This window comes from Lactuca sativa, chromosome 7 (assembly GCF_002870075.4).
Source record: "Lactuca sativa cultivar Salinas chromosome 7, Lsat_Salinas_v11, whole genome shotgun sequence".
NCBI lineage: Eukaryota > Viridiplantae > Streptophyta > Magnoliopsida > Asterales > Asteraceae > Lactuca > Lactuca sativa.
Window position 1 is genome coordinate 4,723,397 of NC_056629.2, and position 6,000 is coordinate 4,729,396.

Below are 6,000 nucleotides of genomic sequence, written 5' to 3' on the forward strand. Positions count from 1 at the left end.
AATTTAATTAAATTCACTAGATTAATTATTCGGGTTAATTTAGACTTGCAATAGTTAACTAATTTGATCTTTTAATTAACTTCTTGTTGATGGTCATCACACAAGCTCACACATGAATTTACTTAATTTTCTTATTAACTCTAGTTTCATGTTCATTAATCCTAGACATATAACAAAGTGATCACATAGCATATGAGGTTGATAATTAATAGATGTTCATGCTAGTCAATTACCTTCCTATTAACAGAAAATTAATTATCATTCACACACAAGGTTCTTTAGCAAGCTAAAATAACAAAAATCACCAACTTAGAATTAATCCTACCAATAATCAAACCATAGTATCAATTTCGTATCCCCAAACAGAAGTCTAAGAGTTTTAGCTCATAATTGAAGTAAATAACAGCAAACAAACAGATTCTAATTGTTTAACCATAATGAAAAACAAAAGATTAAGTAGAATGATGAAATTTGCCTCAAATCTTCTTCGGAATTGAATTCTAGCTTATAACTTCGTCCTCTAGGGTTTTTCTGACTCTTTAATCGCAGCTGAACTCCTCTGAATCGTTCCAGAATTCTCCCCATCATTCTGAGAAGTTATCTTTATATATACGAATCGACTCGTCGAGTCAGGTGCCGACTCGTCGAGTCCATCTCTCAATCCCCGTATGCGATAAGTCTCTGGGTCCCCGAGTCGTTATCTTCTCGAATATTCGTGTGGACTCGCCGAGTAGTCGACCCTACTCGCCGAGTAGGTATTATTTTTAGTGTTTTTCTTCTTCGTTCCATTCTCGAGCTTTCAACTGCTTCTCCTGCTTCCTTTTGCTTCCGAGCTTCATTTTTGGACTGAAAACATAATTCAAACACTTTTAAGTACCTTTTGTCCATGAAATGCAATAATTTAGCTAATAAATGAATAAAAATATACACTTAATATGAACTAAATATGCACATATCAATATTCGAAAGTCTATAGGGTCCAACGTTATGTATGGCTAACATACACTAGTGCTACAGGGTTGGTGGAAGTTTCATTGATAGGTGAGTTGGAGAGACTGGGAGGCCAGTTATGTGATGTTAGCATCCCTATAGGAGTGATGATTGAGCACTCGCATTATTTATGTATATTGTTAGGGTGTTGTGGTGATACTTAAGACAAATATGGGTAGGTGTGGAAGGTAGTATGGGCCCGTACTACTGAAAGCACAGGACCCATACGCGTAGCAAGGAAGTCACAACCCCTAGGGTTGGGTAGGGAGTTGGTCCCCTGTCATATCATGGATCATCAGAGATCTTTTTGGTGTCTTACCAGAATAATGGTTATGAGACGTCTTGAGACCGGATCCAGGTTAGTATCAGGAGCTAGTAGCCAGGATAGGTCAGCATTGTCAGAGGACCGTGTCAATGAGATCATCCGAGAGGAGGTGATCGGGGTTGTCTGGGGACAGTTGTCGGAGATGTTTGGGTCTATTAAGACCGCTTGGTTGAGAATTTCGATGAACGCTATGCAGCCATTGCCGAGACGGTTGTCGTGGTAGCTATAGCAGCTGTAACGATGGTAGGGGGAGGAGTTAGGCGAGCTTTCCAGTACCGGGAGTTGTTACTGGGACATATTCTAATGAGCAGAGGGTTGCAGTTACTTGGGATCAGGGAGATGTTTTGTACTCGTTACATTCTGCGGGTTGAGCGGGAGAGGCTAGCACATGAGTTTCTAGTTTGAGGCTTCAGGGGTTTTGCTCGAGGCTGGAATGTGAGTCGCGAGGACTCCGGAAAGGAGTGATGATTATGTTCAGTTGGGGTTTTGTAGCTGGAAGTAGAATGGTTAATTGGTGGATTGGAATATTGTTTTATAGCGCAAGGATTGTGCCCTTTCAGTTTTCGAGCTCGAAGGAGTGAGCAGACTTGGGACCCCAGGATCAGGTTGTGTTCCAGCTCGGGTCAGTTAGTCACAGGGATTGTCGAAAGTATTTCAGCGCTGGTGAGTGCGGGTGGGGTCGATGTGGCATGAGTATCTTGTGAAGCGTACACGATTACCGTTCTGACCCATAGGAGCTAAGGTCTAATTCACCTTTGATCTCTTGCATCTGGCGGTAAGGATTGATTGTGCGATCTATGGCATTTCTGGGGATTGGAGACTGTCTTGGGAGTAGTTGTGGCCCGGTTTAGGGAAAAGGTTATTTCAGCTACTGCAGTTTAGTTATGGATGATTGAACTGGTGAGTGAGTCAGGGTGCGAGGCCCTGAATGATATGATCTCTAGTGTAACGCCCGTAGATCCGAGCTAGTCAATTTAGAGACGATAAGCATCAAAAATGACTTTTTGATGGAAAATTATTTAGAAGGATTAATCTTAACTAAGTTATAGTATATGTTACAAGGATTCCGTATATATAAAGAACGCCGAAATCCGAGTTATAACGAAGAAGTTATGACCTGTCGAAGTTTCGCGACAGAACCGGCACAACACAGCACGACGTAAATAGTGAATTTACGTTAGAGTGATATTTGGCCTTAGCAATCTAAATGAAAGTCGTAGAATATGTTAAACCAAGAGCGTGCATAAAAAGAACGCCCAAATCTGACTTCATATGAGGAAGTTATGACTTTTCGAAGTTTCGGCTTAGCAGTGTACAGCCCGAAGTTCGAATATGAGATCGAGCCACATTTAGCTGAAACAATATAAACGAGAATTGAATATCTCGTCGATAGTAGTCCAACGGTGAAAAGACAGACGAAAATAGACGTCAGATGAAGGAGTTATGATTTTCTAACGGAGTTTTCTTGTCCCGGCCTACTAAAAATAATATAAAAATAATATAATAAAAATAAATTCAAAATTAGCCAACAAAGTCTAAATGAAAGTTGTAGATATTGTTTTTACCTACGCGTCGATATAAAGAACGTCGAAAACGGAGTTCGTATGCGAAAGTTATGGATTTCTGAAGTTCGGGGCGCGAAACCCCAAGACCGTTAGAGACCATGACGTGAAATCAGTGGTCACGACGTGGCATGTCTTCTGACACCTCCTGGAGTCTTCCAGACCCAACTTGCGATGACGCGTGCAGTGATGATCAAGCCCATGACGTGGAAACACTGTCCATGACATGGAAAATGAAAATTTTGCCCTATAAATATATTTGAAGGGGCAGCCGGCCAAGGTTGCTAATTCACCATTCTCTCACCCGTATTACCTCGATTTACATGCAAAGAGGTAACCCCAAAGCCCAGGTATCATCCCGAGACCCAAAGCAAGTCCTGAAGTCTGAAGATCCCGAGAAGAAAAGAGTTTTCGAGCCGAAGCTCTGCCCGCGAGAAGTCCGGTATGTGAAGTGATCCCGGCTTCACCGAAGAATACTACTCTTAGAGCCGTAGTGTTGTCCGATCATCTTCTGATCAATTAAGTGTATAGTCCCTTTCACAAACACGATTTTAATACAAGTATTGTTTGAATGTATTAAGTATATGTTTTGTGTGAGTGTGTAGTTATTTTCTTCTAACACATATATATGAAGTGTTTGCCATGAAATATGTGCTATGTGTTATATATGTCTATCTATTTGAGATGGGCGTGGAATTGATGTTTTATACAGGTGTTAAATGATTTAAACTATGTAAGTATTTATATTTACAAAAATGTTGGGTAGAACATGGGTAGATGGGATAGTTGGTGACTATGGAGTTAGCGCCTATTGTATAAACCTTGGTGACTATGGAGTTAGCGCCTATTGTATAAACCTTGGTGACTATGGAGTTAGCGCATATTGTATAAACCTTGGTGACTATGGAGTTAGCGCCTGTTAAGTGAACCTTGGTGACTATGGAGTTAGCGTCTGTTAAGTGAACCTTGGTGACTATGGAGTTAGCGCCTAATAGCTATGGATTTAGTACCTGAGAGATAAATGTCGGTAACTATGGACTTAGTACCTGATAGATAAACTTTGGTAGCAATGGACTTCGTGCCAATCCCTTAGGTTAATCCTTAGGAATGAATGAATGAAGGATAGTTGATTCTTAGGATAAAACCTTAAGAGTAAAGAAGATAATGGGGATGGGTAATTGGGTTGATTGTTTGATAATTGAATATAATAATTATATTATTGTGGGTTGAAAACCCTATATGATTACCAGGCTCCCAAGCCTGACCCACTCAATTTTCTTTGTATCACAGGTAGTGGCACAAGAGCATAAATTGGTTGACATGACGAGAGATTTTGGATGATAGATCAGTACTTATAAATAACTGTTGTAAGGTCTATTTTATATTGTTTATGCTTTTGGTATGTATCGGAACATGACATCCTGAGTTTTGGTTATTTAATGAAAATACATTTCTTCAAGAAAAGTTTTGATAGATTCTTATCATACTTTGTTTTGGGAACAAATTCCGCAACTGTTTTCCATAAACGATTACTCTGATTTTAAAAACAAAGCATAAACAAATCGATCTTTTCTGGCCATGAAAATGGGGATGCCACATCTAGAGCCGAGAGCGGGAGGATTGTTGGAACACTTTGGGAAGAAGGGTATTATATGGGAGGTCTGGGGACAGGGTCCCACAGGATGGTTATTCAACATTGTCAGGATTTAGTGGTTTTAGTAACCGTTATTGACTGACGGGGGAAAGCGCCAAGGGAAGTAGCTTGTTGTTGAGACATTTGTTGGAGCATCCATTTTTGGACTTCAAGATTTGGGTGTGGGATCATTCGAGCTTTAGGGACTGTTGGTTTCCCGGGATTCAGGAAGTGTTCATCTAATTATTAGAAGCGTGTGATCATTTGGGGTTGGCTAGTAAAGGAGTACTAACTGGAAAGGTCTGGTTGTTATCAGATTGATCATTGGAAAGTGAGAAGGATTGGGAATTCTCAAATTTTCATGTATTGTGAAGACTTTGTTGAATCTAAGTGGGGGAGAATCGTCCCGGAACACAGAAGCAAGATCGGTTTTGAAACTGGGATAAGTTTCGCATCGTTTTCAGGAAGGAAGACAACCCTGGTGGCTACTTGGTTTGAGTGTTGTGTGAGTTGGGAGTTCGGTAAAACTCCCCAGCATGTGAATCGTGTCTTCTCGGTGCTTGATAGCAGAACTTGGGGAAATCAGGTTGGGATTCTAGCCATGAATTAAGTTACGTGGTGTGTTAGGTCGAGCGCGTGTTCGACCAGTATGGAAAGTGTTGTAAGACTGTGGGGGTAGCCATGGCATTCACTAGCGATTAGTTAGTATGGAAAGTCTTGTAAGACTACGGGGGTAGCCGTAGCATTCACTAGCGACCAATTAGTATGGGAAGTGTTGTAAGACTGCGGGGGTAGTCGTAACATTCACTAGCGATCAGTTAGTATGGGAAGTGTTGTAAGATTGTGGAGGTAGCCGTAGCATTCACTAGCGACCAGTTAGTAGGGAAAGTGTTATAAGATTGCGGAGGTAGCCGTAGCATTCACTAGAGATAAGTTAGTATGGGAAGTGTTGTAAGACTGCGGGGTAGCCGTAGCATTCACTAGCGATCAGTTAGTATGGGAAGTGTTGTAAGACTGCGGGGGTAGCCGTAGCATTCACTAACGATCAGGTAGTATGGAAAGTGTTGTAAGACTGTGGGGGTAGTCGTAGCATTCACAAGGTTAGCAAATAGTGCTAGAGTGATGTAAGTATGTGGGTGTAGCCACAACATTCTCTAGGTTGGTAGATAGTATGAGCGTGTAGCTAGGACGCAGAAGGGACAGTAGTAACCACCAGTTCGGGTGTAGTAGTGAGGATATGGAAATCCACGGATTGGTTTATGGGTTTCCCCAGAGGGATTAGACCTGGTTAAGCTAGTGATAAGACTGTAGGAACGTCACTACAGTTATGGGATCAAGGAAGCAATGGGTTGCTTAAGGTTACTTGGGATGTAAGGCTACCATTGGTCATGTAGCAATCACTTTTAGTCGTGGATTTGGTAACGACGGGATTCGACGCATGGATCCGATCGGTTGGATTAGGAGGTTGTTAGAGTTGCAGTAGCATGATA